Genomic DNA, 22,322 nt, shown 5'->3' with positions numbered 1-22,322 from the left:
AATTACAACCTTAAAGAACATTAACATTGATATAAGCTCCCCCCAAAGATGTTGGTTTTTAGAGATGTAATATTGCATTGCTGATGCATTCAACCAAAACTTAAAGAGAGCCCAGGAGCCTTCAAGTAGGTCAGAATACTTGATTCTCTTCCTAGTGCTCTCCTTCTGTGTCATTCTGAAGTACAGCTACTTTGATCCTATATCTTTGATTTTTTCTGAATAATAAACACTACTTTGAAAAAATACCCCCTATAGAAAAGTTTGATGTTGTACATATTTCAGCCCTTCCCAAATGTTCAATTCTAATTCACTTGAAATAATTAATTCAAAATAATTAAGATGACTGTTACAAAGACATGACTATTTGAAGAGCCTATGTACAGTTAACAGAATCCCAGTGTAAGATTCTGTGCTCTTTCACATACATCATCACAAGACAAATGTAATTTTGCTTGTATTGCTCTGCTGTGGAATGGCAGTGACACAGGGCTGATTTTAGAAGGTCTTTAGTTTTCTAAGTACAAAGAAGGTGGACAGATGAAGGAAATTAACCTACTTGAAGGCACTGCCAACTAAGTAACAGATAAAAGGTTGGCTGACACAATGGAGATTTTACATGGTTAGATGACAGAAGAGATTGTATCATAAAAGACCTTCCTTTCTTTAATTTTTGAAAGACAGAAAGTCTGCCTCCAAACACAAAGAGGAGAGAAGAAACAAATCGGTTTGGAAAGGTAGCTAAAGTAAAGCCTAATTTTGGGGAATCTCTCTGTACATTTTCTGTTATATATTTCAGTAATTAAACTGTGAGACAGAGCTCTGGGAAAGGATGTATTTAAGCAACTGGATTATTTTGGAAGATAAACAAATATCCCTGCCACAAGACAAAGACGACCCGCTTGTGGAAAACTACAACATGGGGTCTGAGATGAGAAGTCCCAACAGAAAGATCAAAGAAGGAGACAACTCAGGAGCCCAAGGGAGCCCAAGGTAAGTTTCAAAATCACTTTGGTTCAGCAAACAGAAATTGAAGTGTACAAAGTCTGACAAGGGAGTAGTGTGTTAACACCTGTCATCATAATTTACATAGTTGCTGGTTAAAAAAATAAATAAAATAAAAAATAAATAAATAAAAAATTATTTGCAGAGAAGCAGAAAATAAGTTCCAATACCACAGTCAGGATTCCATATATTATAAAATCATTGGCATACTGAAACTTAATCTCCACACAAAAAAGACATCCTTGATTTAACTGTTGTTTGATCAATGATGTACTTGACTTTCAGGGGAAGAAAAAAAAAAGGCATTCATTATAACAAAAAGTTTTGCACACATAGTGTTTCCAAGAAGTTACTGTCACAACTGCTAAAACCATGTTTCCTGTTTCTAGTCCAAATTTTTTCAGCTTCAGTTTGTAGCCACTGGTGTCTTCTGTCTGTCTGCTAAACTGAAGAATCTTCTAGAGTGGAACTTTTCCATGCCCCATGTATGTATTAATAAGGACGTTGGAAGAAATCCTTGTGTTTTCTGGAATTTGGGGGATGACTGACAGGTGCCTTGGGGAGAAAAGGGTGGAGAGGAGGAGATGGAGGTACTGCCTGCAGTAACTTCACTAGGGAGAAAGTATCAAAAGAGATCTGAAAACAGTCAGCTTATTTTTGACATGCCAAAGTGGTCTTATCCTCTTGAATGATGTTTTCACAATACTGCATACACCTATAAGGTGCAGATCTTTTCCCACATAAAGACAAAAGCCCACATAGCTATATGAGCTGATCCATTAGATCTTATTTAATTTTGGAATCAAATTTTTCAGTCAGCAGGTTTTTAAAACATGCTTGATAAAATGCTGTATGAACTAACACAGTGGATTAAAGGCACATTCCACCTCTGATGTTCACTTTTACAAATTGCATTTACTGCCACACCATACAGGTTTCTTTCCTGTTTCTAGATTATGGTACAACACAGTGCTCCTCTCAAGTGCTGAACTTCCTCAATCTGTAGAAACACAGAACACATAGCAGTGGGTCACCATTCCTTAGTCTGTTTTGTTCTCTCTAACATAGTTTCCAATTATAGTGAAAAGAAATTTACTCTCCTCATTCCGCTGACATTTAGAAATCTGGTGCCACATTATTTTTCATATACTTCCAAGTTCAATCACGCTGGGTGAACCTTTCTTTTAAAATGTTAGAGGTGCAATCACAGAAAGCATAAAGCCAAAGGAACAGCACTTGATGACTCCTAAATTGCTAGTATTTAAAAGTTTCAGAATAACATTCCAGAATATTTCCAAAATTCACATAATAGTTTTCAATTACTATTCTTCAATCCAATTTTCAGCTCACACGTGAGGAAGTTTGATATAGTAGGATAAAGCTATGTCTCAGGAGGCAGAAGAAAAAAAAAATTTCCTCACAATTTTCCACCTCATGAAAAGCAGAACAGTAAAAGATGCAAATTAGTTTTCTCCACATTAATCTCATATTATTTCCTTTTGCTCTAAAGAACCTTCTATATCTTTTTAAAACATCACAAAGTTTTAAAGTGGCTTTGAATACATGAAACTAGCTAAAATATATAACATTTGAAAATTAAACAGAAAAGTTATTTTGTTTTTGTTTTCTGCAGGAACTTCCTTCCCCAGTCCGTTCAAAACTGCTGTGGAAAACAATCTTTCTTTTTGACGATGCTATAATAAAGTCTATCAAAAGGTATTTAATGCTCCCACTGAGTTAGGCTTCAGCTTTCTTTCTCTTTCAAAGGACCTCCCCATGCACTCTAGCTTCATGCTGGAACGTGTTGTCAGCACCGACTTAAAAGGCTAAAGTGCTGTTTGTGAATAATCAGTGCCACCTCCAGCAACAGGCATGAAATGCTATTAGCCAAAAGACACCCTCCCATCAGCCCTGATCCCGATTCTTAGAGGAAGGTGAGCAGCTGGGAGCCTGCCCTTTTCCAGCCACCTTAGCAGCAGGATGTCCCATCTCTGCTCTACAGCAGCCAGCCTTGTGGGCTTGCTGCCTTGCTGCAAGAGAAACTGGCATGAGCACTTTTAAGGAGGAGGCATTCGTGGCAGCTCTCTGGGCTCCAGCTAGCCAAAGCAGGGAACAGAGCAACCTCTCCACTTGCCGAGGAGACCGGCTCCGGGGCAGACGGGTGCTGCAGCGGAGCGCGGGATCGGGACAGGCAGGGCTATTTTTCGAGCATCGAGCCTACGTGAGGGAGCCGCCAGGCACCGGCAGCCCTCGTGAGGGAGGCTGACGAGGCGTAGGCGGAGCCAGCAGCGTCAGCGACAGCTCCTCCCCCCGGCCGTTCAAAGGCAGCCCTTAGGGAGCGCGAGCGACCAGGAGCGCGGCTAACAGGGCCGGCAAACAGGGAGTGACGCGGCAGTTAGCGAGGCAAACAGGGAGTGACGCGGCAGTTAGCGAGGCAAACAGGGAGTGACGCGGCAGTTAGCGAGGCAGTTAGCGCAGGCAGGGCGGGCAGGAAGGGCGGGCAGGAAGGGCGGAGCGCTCACACCCGCCCATAGGGACACCTCCTCTAACGGCACTCTCCCGTCAGCTGGGCTGCAACGGTCTCCACCAGGCACGGTGCTTTCTCTAGGAAGTCAGTACACACCCAGACCGACTGCCCGTCTAAACATGCGGCAGTTCAGGTCTCCGGATGCGGGGAGTGTCTGAGCCTCTTGCTGCCATCGGCGGGAGGCAGAGGGACTGCTTGCGTGAGGTGCGAGCAGGTGGACGACCTGGTCCGCATGGTGGCGGAACTCAAGGAGGAGGTGCAGAGGTTGAGGGATATCAGGGAGTGCGAGCGGGAGATAGACTGGTGGAGCGACTCCCTGCAGGACCGGAGGGAGAGGGACCAGGGTGAGACGCCCCAAAGGGGGGTGGACCCCCTGCCCTGTTGCCATCGGGCAGAGGGAGGGGACCTGCGAGTTGAGGAGGAATGGAGACAGGTCCCTTCTCGACCTCGCAGGAGATGCCCTCCCCTTCCGGCGCTGCCTTCCCAGGTGCCCTTGAACAATAGGTTTGAGGCCTTGGAGCTTGAGAGACCGGTGGGTGAGGACGAGGTAGGAAGCCTGCCCAGGAGGATGCCTGAGGTGAGGAAGTTGACTCCACGCCTCAGGACTGCCTCCACCAAGAAAGAAAGAAGGGTGATTGTTGTGGGCGACTCCCTCCTCAGGGGAACGGAGGGCCCTATTTGTCGGCCTGACCCCACACATAGGGAAGTCTGCTGCCTCCCTGGGGCCAGGGTCAGAGACGTTACCAGGAAGCTTCCAAACCTGGTTCGCCCCTCTGACTATTACCCGCTTTTGATAGTCCAGGCTGGCAGTGATGATCTTGAAAAGAGAAGCCTCAAGGCTATCAAACAGGACTATAGGGGGCTGGGACGATTGGTGGAGGGAGCGGGAGTGCAGGTGGTGTTTTCGTCTATCCCTACGGGGGAAGGGAGAGGCACGGAGAGGACATGGAAAGCTCACGTGGTTAATAGGTGGCTCAGAGGCTGGTGCCAGCACAGAAATTTTGGGTTTTTTCGCCATGGGGAGCTTTACTCGGCACCCGGCCTGATGGCCCCAGACGGGTCCCTGTCTCCAAGGGGAAAACGGATCCTAGGCCAGGAGCTGGCGGGGCTCATAGAGAGAGCTTTAAACTAGGCAAGAAGGGGGACGGGGCTCAAACAAGGCTTGTTGGAGCTGTGCCGGGGGAAACAATGGCTAGGCTGGGGAAGAAGGTGATGGCCCAGCTGAAGTGCATCTACACTAATGCACGCAGCATGGGTAACAAACAGGAGGAGCTGGAAGCCATCGTGCAGCAGGCAGGCTACGACTTGGTTGCCATCACGGAGACGTGGTGGGACCGCTCCCACGACTGGAGTGCTGCAATGCCTGGCTATCGGCTCTTCAGGAGGGACAGGCAGCACAGAGGGGGTGGTGGCGTGGCTCTCTACTTTAGAGAATCTTTTGATGTTGTGGAACTCCAGGCTGGGAATGATAAGGTTGAATCCCTGTGGGTTAGGATCCGCGGGAAGGCCGGCAAGGCTAGCGTCCTGGTCGGGGTCTGTTATAGACCGCTGAACCAGGATGAGGAGACGGATGAGGAGTTTTATAGGCAACTGACAGAAGTTGCAAAATCGTCGGTGCTTGTCCTCGTGGGGGACTTCAACTTCCCGGATATATCCTGGAAACACAACACGGCACAGAGAAAGCAGTCTAGGAGGTTTCTGGAGAGCGTGGGAGATAGCTTCCTGACGCAGCTGGTCAGTGAACCTACCAGGGGTGGTGCCCCGCTAGACCTTCTCTTCACAAACAGAGAAGGACTGGTGGGAGATGTGGTGGTCGGAAGCTGTCTTGGACAGAGTGACCACGAAATGGTAGAGTTCTCTATTCTTGGCGAGGCCAGGAAGGGGACCAGTAAAACTGCTGTATTGGACTTCTGGAGGGCTGACTTTGAGCTGCTCAGGACGCTGGTTGGCCCGAGTCCCTTGGGAGGCGGTTCTGAAGGGCAGAGGAGTCCAGGAAGGCTGGGCGCTCCTCAAGAAGGAAATCTTAACGGCACAGGAGCGGTCCGTCCCCACGTGCCCAAAGACGAGCCGGCGTGGAAGAAGACCGGCCTGGCTCAACAGAGAGTTGCGGCTTGTGCTTAGCAGAAAAAAGAGGGTTTATAATCTTTGGAAAAAAGGGCGGGCCACTGAGGAGGACTACAAGGATGTAGCGAGGCTGTGCAGGGAGAAAATTAGAAAGGCCAAAGCTCGTCTGGAGCTCAACCTGGCTACTGCAGTTAAAGACAACAAAAAATCCTTTTACAAATATATCAACGCGAAACGGAGGACTAAGGAGAATCTCCATCCTTTACTGGATGCGAGGGGAAACCTAGTTACTAAGGATGAGGAAAAGGCTGAGGTGCTTAATGCCGCCTTTGCCTCAGTCTTTAGCGGCAATACCGGTTGTTCTCTGGATACCCAGTGCCCTGAGCTGGTGGAAGGGGATGGGGAGCAGGATGTGGCCTTCGCTATTCATGAGGAAATGGTTGGCGACCTGCTAAGGAGCTTGGATGTGCACAAGTCGATGGGGCCGGATGGGATGCACCCGAGGGTACTGAAAGAACTGGCGGAGGAGCTGGCCGAGCCGCTTTCCATCATTTATCGGCAGTCCTGGCTATCGGGGGAGGTCCCAGTTGACTGGCGGCTAGCCAATGTGACGCCCATCTATAAGAAGGGCCGGAGGGCAGACCCGGGGAACTATAGGCCTGTCAGTTTGACCTCAGTGCCAGGAAAGCTCATGGAGCAGATTATCTTGAGGGTCATCACGCGGCACTTGCAGGGCAAGCAGGCGATCAGGCCCAGTCAGCATGGGTTTATGAAAGGCAGGTCCTGCTTGACGAACCTGATCTCCTTCTATGACAAAGTGACGCGCTTGGTGGATGAGGGAAGGGCTGTGGATGTGGTTTACCTTGACCTCAGTAAGGCTTTTGACACCGTTCCCCACAACATTCTCCTCAAGAAACTGGCTGCTCGGGGCTTGGACTGGCGTACGCTTCGCTGGGTTAGAAACTGGCTGGATAGCCAGGCCCAGAGAGTTGTGGTGAATGGAGTCAAATCTGGTTGGAGGCTGGTCACTAGTGGTGTCCCCCAGGGCTCAGTGCTGGGCCAGTCCTCTTTAATATCTTTATCGATGATCTGGATGAGGGCGTCCAGTGCACCCTCAGTAAGTTTGCAGATGACACCAAGCTAAGTGCGTGTGTTGATCTGCTCGAGGGCAGGAAGGCTCTGCAGGAGGATCTGGATAGGCTGGACCGATGGGCTGAGGTCAACTGTATGAAGTTCAACAAGGCCAAGTGCCGGGTCCCGCACCTGGGGCGCAACAACCCCAAGCAGAGCTACAGGCTGGGAGATGAGTGGCTGGAAAGCTGCCTGGCCGAGAAGGACCTGGGAGTATTGGTTGATAGTCGGCTGAATATGAGCCAGCAGTGTGCTCAGGTGGCCAAGAAGGCCAACAGCATCCTGGCCTGTATAAGAAGCAGTGTGGCCAGCAGGTCTAGGGAAGTGATTGTCCCCCTGTACTCGGCTCTGGTGAGGCCGCACCTTGAGTACTGTGTTCAGTTTTGGGCCCCTCGCTACAGGAAGGACATGGACGTGCTCGAGCGAGTCCAGAGAAGGGCGACCAAGCTGGTGAGGGGTCTGGAGAACAAGTCTTACGAGGAGCGGCTGAGGGAGCTGGGCTTGTTCAGCCTGGAGAAGAGGAGGCTCAGGGGCGACCTTATCGCTCTCTACAGTTACCTTAAAGGAGGCTGTAGTGAGGTGGGGGTTGGTCTGTTCTCCCACGTGCCTGGTGACAGGACGAGGGGGAATGGGCGAAAGTTGCGACAGGGGAGTTTTAGGTTGGATGTTAGGAAGTACTTCTTTACCGAAAGGGTTATTAAGCATTGGAACGGGCTGCCCAGGGAGGTGGTGGAGTCACCATCCCTGGAGGTCTTTAAAAGACGTTTAGATGTAGAGCTTAGCGATATGGTTTAGTGGAGTACTTAGTGTTAGGTCGGAGGTTGGACTAGGTGATCTTGAGGTCTCTTCCAACCTAGAAATCTGTGTCTGTGTCTACCTGCCACAAAAAAAAAAAAAAGAAAAAAAAAAAAGGTCCCTGTATCCTCTGCTGAAGCTCCCTCACAAGCCTAATGAGGCTTTAATTGGTTTTAGCATATGATCTGCCTCAAGCAACAGAGGTCAAAACATCAAATGTAATGAAAAGAAGAACCTGCTGTCTCATTTATGTGACCTGAGAAAGGCAGTGAAAACAAAATTACATTTGAATGAGCAGAGGATAATAAGATCTGTGAGTTACAAGTGGATTGGGAATTCTCTATGCCCTGTCCTGATAAGGGCAATTAGAGAGGCATTATCACAATAAAACCAAGTGTTCTTCAATAATCAGGTGAACTTCTAGTGAGCTTGCTGGTGCTGACAGTTCACAGTCCAAAGAAGGCAGAGGCATCACCTGAATAAACGTTTTCTTTAAAGAAGAAGTTTAATGAAACCCTTTAGAAAAAAAATAAATACATGAAAAAATTAGGCACCAAGGACAAGAAAAAAAATGGACCAACCATGGAAACAATGAACAATATGATGAAAAATAAACAGGATGGGGAAAAAAATCTTAATTAAACGGTGAGAGACGACAAAGCAGCTGTTACCATGAGATTACCTACATCTCTGGTACCGAGCAGAGTATGGGCTGTACAACACTTTGAGTTATGAAACAGCTATGTCTTGGCAGAGTGATCAGAGAGTGCTCTTTCTGCACCCATTTTCTGTATGAAAGACTTTGTTAATTTTTATTTTATTTTTATAGTGTCTTGAAAAGAGGGATAGAACTAGTCATTGAATGATTATATATGGAAAACTAAAATTGTTAACTGTCGACAAAGCCCAGGTGGTTTAAGGAAATCATCAGAAGAGTGCAGCAAGAAAAACATTTTCAATGTCAAGATACTAAAACTAGAGACATTTCTGCAGCCTGTGACAGCTATACAAAAATTGGCAGATGATTTCTGCCAAAATTAGCATGTTAATAAAAACCATACTGAATCATCCCTTTCATCAGGTATCTATTCATCTTCACAGCTTAAGTCAAATTAGGGCTCTTGGGACACTGTTCTCTATCACAGGGCACAAGTGTCTCTCAGGGCACAAGTTGCTCATCCTCTCCCAGAGGAAAAATATGGCCTTAGGGATGCACATGCCATTTCATGCTGCTTGTACCTTTTTGCAAGGTTCTAGCTTTATTATCCATGTGGTTTTCTGTGGTTGTGGGATTACTTCTTTAGTTTTGCAGTCTTATTTACAGCTCTCCTCCCAGCTTCTTCAGAGAACCTGAGACCCTTCCATGACTAGCTGTTACTTCCCCCACCCAGATCCTGATGTGAGATGGGACAAGGGTAAATATTCAGATCTGAGTTTCCTGGAGTTCCCAGCCTTCAGACTCAGGTTCCAACTCTAAATGTTGTGTTTCATGAATACTCATGTATCATACCCTTTGTGCTCTTTGTGATACTTAAGCTATGTAACCAATTCTCTTTCCTTACATATTATTCACATGAGAACCATATGTGTGGTGGAAGAACTAAGTATAAATTTAAAATGAGCAGAAATTCAGTGCAACAGCTGCTGCAACAGGTATTGATATTTCAAAGTAAAAAAAAAAAAAATAAAAGGCCAGTCCTTTGCATGAAAAACATACTTCCCCTTTGCAAGGTGAAAAAGTTCAACTCAAGTATTTCATGAAGCAGTTTCTTTATTTATATTAGGCCTAATAGAACACCGCAATTGGTTCAAGGACTGCTATAACAATGAACACTGAATACAACAGTTGTCTTGAAGAATCCCACCAAAACATAACACATAAGAGAGAAACAGAAAGAAATGAAATGGGAAGGTGAAAATTCAATGGAAAATAAAAATCACAATAAAGGGTGATTTTCAAGTTGTTAGAGAGTCAGACAGGAAACTTCAGAAAATAGACACCAACTTTTATAAAACAAAAAAGATGACATTAAGGAGTGTGACAGGAACAGATCCAAGCTAGAAGATTAATAGTAATTTGAAAGACAGTAACTGAGAACATCGAGAGAGAATACAAGACAGACTTCACATTTTCAGAAGCAGAAAGTCTTTAAGAAAATTAATGATTCAGATGGACTACCAGGAAAGGGAGCAATTTCAGAGAACCTGATGTCTAACCTTGGAAATCTGTTTCTTCTGAGTAGTTCCTTACACCTCCAAAAACCCCATTGAGTTCAATTTCTGGTGTCCTAAGGAACTCCAGTGGGAAGTACAATATAAGGTGATTATCATGAGCTAGCCCTAATAATTTGTTTTCTTCAGTCCTTTGAGTTTAATAGAACAGGATGACAGGAAGACATTTGTGCAGAGAATACATATTAATTGCTGGATTAAGTATTTCTGCTTCTAAGATGTAGCACTTCTGTTCCAAGTATTCAGTCATTGTGCAGTTAACATTCTTGTTAGCTTTGCCAATCATAAAATAAATAGGAAAACATAGGTGAACAATATGTTAATTTTAGGATTTTTAGCTGAGTAATGTCTAAAAGAATAAACCTATCACATCAAGGCAACCAATTAACTTTGAAGTTATTACTTTTGAGCAGATTATTAAGCAGCAGTTTATTGAGATGTGATTGATGTGATTGCTGTATATCTGTATGTCAGATTTGGGGAAAATAATGATATTTGGCTAAAATTCGGATTTTATTTATAACAACATTAATCAAACTATTAAATTGAATGTGTTCTAAAGTGAGGAGATAAATAATGGCATAACTGTAAATATTCTATTGTTAATGATCAGTCATTATAACTACTGCTGTTAATGTAATTCTCTCTCTTTAAGAGATTTTTTATTTTTATGTTTTTGTAATAAGACCAATCACAAATGTATTGTATGCGCCAAACTCTCTTCTTTTCTTCCCAGAATATAACAAAGTAACAGCACAACAACACATGAGCAAAACTTCTGGGAGGGTTTGGAGGAAGCTTCACAAGTCCATTAAAGGCTTTTCACTGGAATCATTAATAATGAACTCATTCTTAAACGTAATGGATAATACCAACACGCTAAGTTGTAAACTAAAACAGAGAGAAAAGGCTATTATTGTGGTGTAAAGAAAAAAGAAAGAATGCATAGTGGGTTTTATACAAATGGTTATTGTGAATATAGGAAGAAAAAACTCATTCAATATGAGAAAAGTATACCAGCATGGGGAAAAGTGCTATAACTGGAACAGTGGGAGAAGAGTATGATCTGCTGTGACATAAAACAAAAGCTCAAATTACATGGAGGTCTAAGTCTCATTTTTTTCTGTGCAACCCAACTTTGTGATTAGTTTCGTAACTGGCATCAATACACATTAAAATCTCTCCTAATAATCATAAACCCCGCTACCAATAGCCTTTTTAGTTGTGATTCAGATGGTAATATTGTCTGTTCTTTCTTCCAAGATCCTTTCATCATTCAAAAAATCTTCTTACTCTCTTACAGCAATTATTTTTAAACAGAAATTAATGAAATAAAGTATAGAATTGCTTTACCTCACAGAGCTTTTTAAGACTATAAACGTGTTGTGTGAAATGAACAGTGGTCTCTCCTTCCAGTTTAGCTCTTGACATAAATAAATAGCTTAGGTAAGCCCATGAAAACATGTTAGAGTTCACAAAAGGAGCCACTTCCCACTCTGACCTTTGTCTCAGAGAAATCTAGGAAAGTCTAGACAAAGATACCCCCATCTGCCTTCAAGGGAATGATTTAGAAGTATTTTTCTGAGAAGTCCTGATCATGCTGAGATTCAAGAGTAAATGAATATAAATAATAACTTTTGTCTGAAAGTCCTAGGCTGAATCTGTGATTTAACTATCTTTTTTTCCTTGCAAGAAAAAAATTCTAAGAACCAAAGTGCAAGAGACAGAGTCCCTAACTGAGTCTGGAACAACCTTATTGTAACAGATCTTGGGAATCTTCTCCTTTTAGCTAGCAAAATATATAAAATATAACAAAGTTCTTAAGTATACAGATAACTTTCAACTGGTTTAATATAATGAGAAGAGAATGGCTGACCCTGAAAACATATTCCTGTGCCTACTGTGAGACAGTTAACATTGAAAACAGAAATCTTTGTACTGAAAATTTTACTTTGTCCCAAGTCATAATGCAGTAAGCCACAATAATGAGTATTTATATTAACAATTAAAACATAAGACCACAAAATAATCAAGCTGGAAACCTAATTGGTTGTAGATCATCTGCTCTACCATACCACTCAAAGCAGGATTATCTTCAAAGTTAGATCCAACTTTGAAGTTAGATCACATTGTTCAGGGCCAGAACATGGTCTACACAGTTAATTTTTGAGAGGCACCAATTCATTACAAGATATTCCACATATTAGGAAAATCCTTTCTCTCATAAGTGCCTTTAGCTTCTAGGAGAGCATACCATGGTTCTAAAACAGGCAAAAACTGAGTAATGCATAAAAACCATACCATATTTCTGAAAGATGCTCTGCACTCTGGCTGTAGTATGTTATTTCAGAATATTACCATGTTTTAAGCAAACTCCACCTAGAGTTCTAATGACATGTCCAGAAAGTTAATCCTTCAACTACAAGAGAGGATTAATATTATTTATTTAATGTTTTTATATCTTAATTTGTTGTCTGGGTGCTTTTCTACAAGCTTCATATGTGCAATTAGTTGATTTTCCCTATTCCATGCAGGCAGACAGCACCCAAGAACACAGACACAGGTCCTCACAGTACTGTGCAACATACAAGTCTTATGCTGACTAAGTACAGATATCTGAGGTGCCTCTGAATGAAAAGATCTTAGTGAGCAGTAGATACTAAAGTAGGCACAAACATCCACATGCAGTTCTCTCCCTTTATATTCATTGTCTGCATTCCACTTTGATTCTGATATATATCTTTTAAAACACAAAATCAGTAAAAAAAAAAAAAAAAAGGGGTAGATATCTTCTAAACATGAAATATTTCATGATGAAAAATAACATCTGCAAATTACTATAAACCTCCTGAGGTACAATGGAAAAGCTTGATTTGAAATCCTTTTGAGTTCCCCTTATTGCTTTTTTTTTTTTTTTTTTGTTCACCGTATAATTACTAGTTCCTAAAGCATGCAATCAGCATTTGTTGCTTTCAGTGAATTATGCCTCACATCATTATACTGATCATGTTATTGCTGCTTCTGTTTTGTTCATATTGACCAAGCTTGATAGGAAAAAAAAAAATTTGTTTCAGGAAGAGGTCCAATTTGCTACTGATTTAAGTGTAAGCTTGAAGGCACTTCCAGGGCAATGTCAAAGTTTGGATGCCATTATTCATTTACGGCGGCAGATTTTCTGAAGCATAATTGTAATAAGGGCCAGTTCACAAGCAATTCAGAATGATTGTCAACAGTTTCCATAAAACAGACATTTTATATTATCACAAATGAGGCATTCTTCATTACATATGGCAAATTATCTGTTTTTCCTTCTAAACTGTAGGTCAGCATCCCCAGATTCTACTAATGTACATTATTTTGTTGAATTTTAGAGAACAATTGAATGAAAGCAAATCCAGTTCAGAACTGAACTGCTGAAACAATTTACATGGAAAAGACAGGCTATTAAATATTATTGAAGTTTTCCAAATATATTTCAGCAGCAAGATAAAAGTTTCAAATGAAGTTTAAAGTCTAGGGTATGAAAATGCATAACTTAGAAGACAAATAACATTTTCTTTACACTGGGTTAACAACTCTTTTACCATTAAATTAACCACCGGAAAATAAGAAACAAGTGTAGTCCCCATATTCTATATTCATCTCTGTGAGGGAAGCCAGAGAGTTATGGAGTGTGCAAAGATGCGGTTCTTGACTATATGGCATGCCAAACAACAGAATAACTGAATACATAGCAGGAGGGGTAGCAAGAGGGATTTATAAGAGGGAGTTATTCTGGATTTCATCTTGGTTACTTAATCAGAAAATTCATCACGATTCTTTCCTCTCTTTTTCAGGTGGTCTTTGCATGACTTTTTAACTTCATTTCCTATTTTGGATTTTGGAAATGAGTATTTTTATTTTCTTCTACTTTATCCAGGCCTGAGTTATGGGTACTTTCCAGATGAGTAATAAATAAAAAATTATTCCACTGGGGTAGTCTTGAATATTAAAATATTTGGATGACTCTGGAAGAGACTTAGAGCAACCTACGGAGACCTAGTGGCTTGATAACTAAGACACTAAACTGATTCATGGTTTGGTTTGGAGGTTGCTAATAAGAGATCTTTTCCAGTGTCAGTTTAGCGAAGTAAGCCATAATTTTTCACAGAATTACATAAAATAGCTGTAATAGGTTCAACAAGCTGTTACCCTAACCCGGTATGGTGACTCCCCAAATAAACATCATCAGATGTAGAGAGAAGGTATAAGATTAATGTAAGCATATCGTGATAATTTTCCTTGTACAATGTAGCAAGATGGAAGGCTGTTCCTCTCAGCTTTTTATTCTACTACTTTCTCTAATTGCATTTTGGATCTATGCAAAGTCTTTGCATTCATAGTATGTTGAAGCAAAGACTTTAAGAATGTGTGGTTTGAAATAGTACCTCCATCTGCTCATTAAAAACTTTCACCCAGTAATTCACTTCAGCCCCACATTAAGTATGAACAATCTCCCTGTTCAATTTCTCTGTGATTTTGTAGAACTTCATCATCAGCTCTTTTACAGGATACTGAGTCCTGGCTTTCTTCTCATACCACTCCACAGACTCATCTCATCCATATAGATTTTCTATGTATCTTTATCCTTTCAACAACCAGAAACATTGTTCAGTGCATGGGTAGTTTGTGAGTTCACATCTGTTTTATTATCTGTTCAGTATAAAATAACACATAACAAGGAAAGTAATAAATTAAACAGACAAATATATATATAGAAAAAGGTGAGCAATAGCAAAGAACAAAGTTGTTTGGCCAGTGGTTGATGGCCGTTAAGGGAACTGCTCAGGCACAGCCTTGAGGTTAATCACCCTGAACTGTGTAACTGATAAGGAGAGAGACACGATTATCATGAACACTACAGAATTTTTCAAGGGACTTGTGTGAAATTTCTAATGGACTTCCATAGGGAACTTGTGGGATTATGTAAAATTTGCTGTGGGGACTGAGAAGCCTCCTGGGTCTGGAGTGCAGTCAGGGGCTTCACTGGCTGAGAAAGAGGATGTTTGGGTCCCAGATTCCACTGCATTCAATAGTTACACAAGATCCTCTTGTAGTTTAACCCAACAGGCAGCTAAGCACTACACAGCCTTTCGCTAACTCCCCTACAGTGGGACGGGGGAAATAACTGGGGAAAAAAAAGTAAAACACATGGGTTGAGAAAAAGACAGTTTAATAGGGCAGAAAAGGAAGGTGAAATAATAATAATAGTAATAATCAAGAATCACAGAACGGCCGAGGTTGGAAGGGGCCTCTGAAGATTATCTAGTCCAAACCCCTTCCAAGCAGGATCACCTAGAGCACGGTGCGCAGGATGGCATCCGGGCGGGTTTTGAATATTTTCAGAGAAGGAGACTCCACAACCTCTCTGGGAAAGCTGTCCCAGTGCTCTGCCACCCTCACAGTAAAGAAGTGCCCTCTCATATTCAGACAGAACCTCCTGTGCTTCAGTTTGTGCCTGTTGCCTCTCGTCCTGTCACTGGGCAAAACTGAAAAGAAACTGTCTCCACACTCTTGATGCCCTCCCCTCAGATATTTATACATAATAATAATAATGAAGAAATGTATATACAAAATGAGTGATGAACAATGCAATTGCTCACCACCTGCCAACTGATACTCAGGCTGTCCCCAGGCAGTGACCACCTCCCTGGCCAACTCCCCCCATTTTTATTATTCAGCATGATGTCACATGGTGTGGAATATCCCTTTGGTTAGTTTGGGTCAGCTGTCCTGGTTCTGTCCCCTCCCAGCTCCTTGTGGACCCCCAACCTCCTCACTGGCAAGGTAGCATGAGAAGCTGAAAAGTCCTTGACTTAGTGTAAACACAGCTCTGCAACAATAAAGATATTGGTCTGTTATCAACATTATTCTCATCCTAAATCCAAAACACAATATCACACCAGCTACTAGAAAGAAAACTAACTCTATCCCAGCTGAAACTGGGTGAGATCCTTAAGAACAGTTTATTTTAATTTCAATGTCTCTTTCCCGAATGGTAACAGACAGATCAGATCCCAGCATTATCTATGTAAAAGGTAAGATTTTTTTTCCCTCCATATCTTGCCTGTATCTTTGCTGAGTTCCACCAGCCATTCTATTTCTTTCAGTCAGTCAGCATTGCAAAGCCCTTCTACAACTCTGCAACAGGTTTTCATTTTTCATTCTCTGAATAACTTCAGGCATCTGTACATTGTGCTTTATTGAAAAAGCTGACCATCAATTCCAGTTCTCAGTTATTTATCTATGCAGTGACATTCTCTATCATATCCATTTTCTTTAAGCATCTTTTTGAGTCACTACTCAGAGAAGGAGATATCAACTGAATTCTGCTTTTTCACGTTGATCGCTCCAAACAACTGACAGATTAGTGACAGCTTTTGTAAGAGCCCTAGTGACACTCTTTGTTACTTCATCTCTGGCAATGTGAAAAAACAATAATGGATAATAATCCATAATAATGGATAATAATCAGATGGCCATACGAGGCTAGCGACTTTTCTAGTAAATTTCTAATAGCATTTCTCTCTGCTGAAAAATTTGCCTGTACTATAGCCATACCTGTTTTGTTCAGTAGCAGGCTCCTATGGCTACTGCAAGAGAATTTTCTTTATTTTTCTTGTTATTCTACTTTATAGAGGTTCAATTTAACAATGGAAATGTCCAGTTTTGTACCGCCAATTAAAATCAGCAAAAGAGAATATGTAGCTCACCATTTCATTCTTCATGAGCAACATACATTTTATAGTTGTTTCAGTCATTTTTGTCCAGTTGCATTTCTTTTAGCCCACCCTGTATTGAATTTCACCTTGTGTGCCCCTCCTATTACTTTTTCCATTCTGTTGCCTGTAGTCTTGCCATTACTTTACAAATACTTTATACACTGGTGTGTTCAACTGACCACTGCCTGTCAGATAGTGCCTATCTTTGATTAGGCACTAATTGCATTGCAGCCCAGTCATTTTTAAGTGATAGTTCTGTCTTCCTCATTGATCTCTTATTTTCTGTTTAATGACATAACTTTATCCAGTGTCACATTTAAATTACTCTTTGTTTTGGTGGTGGTTTTATGTCCCTTTTAAACTAAGCTCCATGATCAGCCATCGTTTAGTCTGGCTCCAGTAGTCCTATGGCTGCAATCAGAAACAACTGATGCAGAGAAGTAAATATAAATAGAAACTTGAAATAAGAAACTTGAAAAAAAGAGTTCTTGAAATACAAATTTGAAATACAAAGCTTAACCAATGTTAAGCTAAACACACTGCAAAAAGATGACAGAGTGGCTTAGAAAAGTGAAGGGTGAATTTTAGCAACTATTTAAAATTGTGAAATTGACTTTTCTCAAGATAGAAAGAGACTGTTTCACAAATAGAATACTAAAGTTTTGTTTATTTATTCTTTATTGCACAGGGTGAGAAAGCTGCATAATGAGGCTTAACATGGGACACATTATTCCATATTATCTGAGCCAATGGTATTCTGTATTTAGGAGGTACTTGAATTAAGGACTGGGCCAATCACCAATAAAGTAAACAAAAAAGATTCTATTGATTTCCAAAAAAAAATTATTTTGGTCCATAGTAGCCAGACTCTAGAGTTTGATATAGCTGTCAGTGAATTTACTTTTGCTATGAATACTGAGAAAGGGGAATAAAGGGAAAATAAAGCACATCTCAGCTAATCGGTTCAGTTTAGTGTTTTTATGCACATGCATGTCTCAATAGAGTTATGCACAATATTAAGGATAGAGGTTTGCCTTTCCCCTTAGTTTCCTTAAAATTTAGTCATCCTCTACAGGTTTTGACCATTGAGAAATGTATAATTTCAGCAGTAGAGTTCAAATATGAATTTTCCTTTCAAGTTTATTTTGAAATCTCTTGAAAAAAAAATGTTTTAAAAGGTTCACCGTTTTCTGAGGGATCAGGCTGAAGAAAAATCTTTGATATGAATGATGAGACTCCTAAAGAAAAAAAAAAATCTTCTTGAGAAATTATCTCTCTTCAGGTTCCCCCAGAACACTACTCTGAAGTTAAGAGATTTGCTCTCAAAGTCCATGTAGCAATTCTGCCAGAAATCCAGTTCTCTGTTCCCATACTTGTCTTTTTTTTTTTCCTTGCACACACCAGATAATGCTGTGTAGCATCCTCTTCCCACAAAAGAGGACTCCCTCAGTAAAGAAACTTTTTATACGTTTAAAGTTTTCATTCATTTTTCCAGTCAGAGTTCCAGCATGAGACAGACTTTTAGAAAGAAAACTTTGCTTTGAATTGGAAGTAAAATAAGGTCATTATAGGTTTCTGTCAGAAACACAGCAGACACTTATTTATACTCTAGCATATCTTGTGGGCTAACCCTTTACTGAAAACCCTTAATAAAAAGCTTTGAGAATTCCAACCAGTAAATGGCAAGGTTAATTATTTTAAACATATTTTAACCTACTGAGTTATAATCTTCATTAATTAGTTCTGAAAGGTTATTTTTCCTTTCACATGTTTTAGATGTGAAAGGGAATTATCGCCTGTAAAATAAGTCTGACAGTAGATAAAAGACTTTTAAAGAAAAGGTGAAAAGTAGCAAGAAACCTGATTTTTGGCTTTATGAAGTTATATTTTGGTCCTAAAAGGTAGTTTCTGAAGATGACAGCACAAGACAAATGATATTTTCTTCTGCCACAAAACCAGGATTAAAGCTGAGAGAATTGTTTTTAAACAATGTATTACAACCTTATTGCATATCAAGTGGACACTGAAACTTGTCTTCTGGCTATAAGCTATGCATATAAATTTTCTGATACTCCTTTTAGAACAAGAAGCTGCAGAATATAATGTAAAGACTGTTTACTGTGATTCTGATACATATATTGCAGGGATTGTTGTTATATTCAGAGCTAGAATATTGAGTGCTTGCAGAAAAAAAAACTTGTTGACACGATTTGAGTCAGTAACTAAACTAAAGAAATGCAGTTTTCTCCAGGGAATATCATATTACCCTATAAGTTCTTCTAGCCTACCCCGGTTCTGCATTCTTTCATTTACCCTTCTGATTCCTGCTTCTTGCGGGAATCCCACCCACCGTCCCATAACCACCCTTTCTCTTCTCGTAACCACCCTTTAAACTGCTCCCACAGCTCCTTCTTGCTGGATGGTGAAGATGCATTTAATGTGTTTGGTTCTGAACCATTCAAATACTGATCAGCTTGTTGGTACTGGCACAAATTAAATAGGCAAGAACAGCTATTCTTTCAGTGGGTGAGGAATGGGCAGAGAGGAAACTGAACTGAACAGAGGCCTCTATGCTCCCCTGTCTTCTATAAGAAGATAAAGGAAAACAAACGCTTTATGATTTCTACTGACCTATCAAACAAAAATATTAAGTATGTTCCCAAGTTCCCTGGGAGGTGAGAGAAGATGAGAGAGACAGAAAAACAGTATGATTAAAAAGCCTCATTTCCTCGCAAAACAAGGATAATGTAATCAATTCTTATGTTCCCAGCAATGATGTTTCTAACTAGATGCCAAGTAGTTAAATTAGTTAACTAGACAGTTAACTAGATGTTACTACTTCCAAGTAGTCTGTTTTCAGCAGTCTTTGCAGAATATAGATGGTAAAGAGAGCATCCAAATGTCAATGCCTAACTGTTCTCAAATGTGACATCTTTTGAGGCTTACTGTATTATTGCAGCATAGATTGCCATAAAGGTGCAGAACTGAGAGAACTCTTGGACACCAGTGGGCTTTTTCAACTAGCAGAGAAAGGTATAACAAGAATCAATGGCTGGACCTTACAGCTAGACATATTCAAAATAGTAATGAGGCAATTTTTTTAACTGCAGTGGTGATTAACTATCAGAACTATCAAGGAAAGTGATGATACTTTTCCAGTTCCTCAAATCCTCAAATCAAGAATGACGGCTGTGCTGGGACATAAGCTTGAGCCCATTACAAGTTATTTGGCTTACTACAGAGCTTAACTAAGTGAAATTGTACTGCTTGTGTTATTTTTAGCTCAGACTAAGTGATCTAATGATCCCTGTTGGCCTTCAAATGTATGAACTGATGAAGTGAAGCTGAAATAAAAAGTTGGAGTTTGTGAACAGCCAGAATTGAGGGAATACAGGATACTTCAGTCTTTATTTTGTAATTAAAAAAATCCACACAACAAAAAATATCTAATGAATTTGTGGCAAAATTGCAACTAATCTCTGACTTTCAGAATTTATTTTTTGCTGAATATATATACATATATTTGAAGAAAATGAATACATTTAGTCAATCAAGCAATGAAAATCATATGGTGAGAAAAGTTCCATAAAAAAGAGAAATAAGAAACAGTTCCATGACATGTCCTGTTTGAGAATAATGGTGGATTGTCAATTAGAGACTGTTTTTGAAAAACTTATAGTTTAGGGTTAGTATGGCCCCTGAGAAAGGGTTCCTACAGTAGATGAAAACTGAAGTTGATTTTAAATAAAATCTTAATAACATTTCCCACATATTTTCCAGGCATATGAAATTAAAGAAGACAGAGGTGAGCGATGGATTAATTTGTGCTTTTCTCAGACAAGGATAAAATTTTATTCAGATTGACATATTTGTACAAATAAATTCAAGGAAGGGTTTTGGTAAGTGGCTAATCAATGTTTATAAAACTGAAGTTCATCAAAATTATACTCATAAGATGCTTAACAACTGTTAATAATTTGTCTATATAGCATGCTACTAATGTACATTCAATAACTTCACACAAGGAAGGGGAGATTTCCTTACCAACAGAAAAGGTTTATCAATGCCATGGTAGCAAGTGGCTTTTTCTAACTGCCTTTCTTCCAGAGGTTCCCCTGTGACAATGGTCTTCCTCCTACCACTAACCTTCCTACATGGGCATTCTTCCAGGTTTCTTCAAGGAGAAAAATCTGGCTTTATTTCTTGAAATTAAATAAATAATGTCAAGGGCTATGAAGATGGGTCCCAAACTTCCAATTTACCTACTCTATTTATAATAACCTCTCAAGAAATTCACTAGAGGTGACCAAATGTGTGGATTCACCAGTTCACTTAGAGCTGCCTTGAACCTTTGAATCTGTACTGGAATCAGTCTTGGTAACTCAACTTCCAAAACACATTTACTTCCACTCAATAAGAAATAGTCTTGTTTTCATATGTAAATCAATTCTAGGCAAAAAATGCTCCACATCAATAGGAAGATTTAAATGTCAATATGATAGGACTAGTATGATCATGTCAGTCTCTGGTTTCTTCATAGATTTTGATTATGGTGGTATTCATGTTATGCACACAAAGCATCTAACACTTCAAATTCCTTATAGCTTTTATGTCATCAGTGAAAGCAACTGCACAAAAACACAGTAAAAATGGCAAGTAGAAAAACATTACAGCAGAAATGAGACAGGTAATATATGAAGTAAAATGGAAGATGAGAACACAAGATGTAACACTAGTAACAAAAGGTGTTGTTACTAATGTAAAATACTTTTTTCTGCTCTAGGTTTTCCACCTCTGATCTTTTCATTCCATAAATATCCAGTAAGTGATTATATAATTAAAATTGTACCTAATGCTTTGACTGACAAATTGCACTCTAGATGTATTAATATTTTCTCATTTTTCAAATGAGAGCTATGCATGCATAGACAGACAGACATAAATACAAAGTGAACATTAGGATTTTTTTCTTCACACAGAATAGATCTCAGTAAATTTTGTATTTAGAAAGGCTAGTGGGTGCTATTTTTAAATTTCTTTCATGAAAAAAAACTCATAAAGCTGGATTAAAAATCCCTAAAGTCATTATGTTTTCAGTCTTCTGTGCTTACCCTCAAATATTAACAAACATTGTTCATACACTTGCTAGGGCTCAGAACAGTCCTCCTCCAAAGTTAAACTCATGCGAGTTTAACTTTGGCTTCCTCTTATACAAGATTTCAACTTCAAACTTTACCTTTCCGGTTCCAAGTTCAGCACTGATATTATCTTTCATCTGAGTACTTCGAGAAGCTGCTGCCACAGGTCCCTTGAGACTGCCCTTTCACTCTTTAGGTCAACTTCAAAACAAATTTGAAGAAAAAATACATTTTTTCCTTTTCCCCAGTGCTCAGGAAAAAAAATCAGACAATGGTGACCTTACACTGAACGTAACCTTGAATGGAAGTTCACTTACAAACACTCATAGAGAAAGCTTTCATTTGTTGTTGGAGCTAACTTTTGGTATCTTTTTTTTTTTTTTCATTAGTCAGATTATCAAATCATACTTAAAACTGTATCTGTAGGGGGACTGTTTCAGGGACTACAGAGCTGAGAATTTTCAGAAGAAAAATACAGTCTTCCATTGAGCATTGAGGGAAAGACAGTATTGGGAATATCTTCAGATAATTCCTGTCAGAATTTAATCTGATGCATTGCAGAAATGAATCAAATTGTTGTACAGAGGAGTGGAACCTAGGAAATAAAGATTTGAGATGCATACAAATGTTCTGCAGTATTTACTACTGCAGAGGCAGTAATCTGCCTGTATT

General features: G+C 40.3%; 1 long non-coding RNA gene across 2 annotated transcripts in view; it reads left to right on the top strand.

Moving 5' to 3' along the window:
• The window catches only part of LOC118246253 (uncharacterized), a 74,390-nt gene extending 53,986 nt beyond the window's left edge, over window positions 1-20,404 (top strand). The window contains exons 3-6 of one of the 2 annotated variants that reach the window (XR_004778127.2): window positions 797-990; window positions 1,392-1,487; window positions 2,636-2,718; window positions 20,293-20,404. This is a non-coding gene — a long non-coding RNA (uncharacterized LOC118246253). The remainder of the gene's footprint in view (window positions 1-796; window positions 991-1,391; window positions 1,488-2,635; window positions 2,719-20,292) is intronic. The other variant, XR_004778128.2, reaches the window with a different exon arrangement.
• Window positions 20,405-22,322: the final 1,918 nt, after the last annotated feature.

Source organism: Cygnus atratus, chromosome 3, assembly GCF_013377495.2.
Source record: "Cygnus atratus isolate AKBS03 ecotype Queensland, Australia chromosome 3, CAtr_DNAZoo_HiC_assembly, whole genome shotgun sequence".
NCBI lineage: Eukaryota > Metazoa > Chordata > Aves > Anseriformes > Anatidae > Cygnus > Cygnus atratus.
The sequence above is the reverse complement of the archived record's forward strand: the minus strand, read 5'-3'. Positions and strand labels throughout refer to the sequence as shown.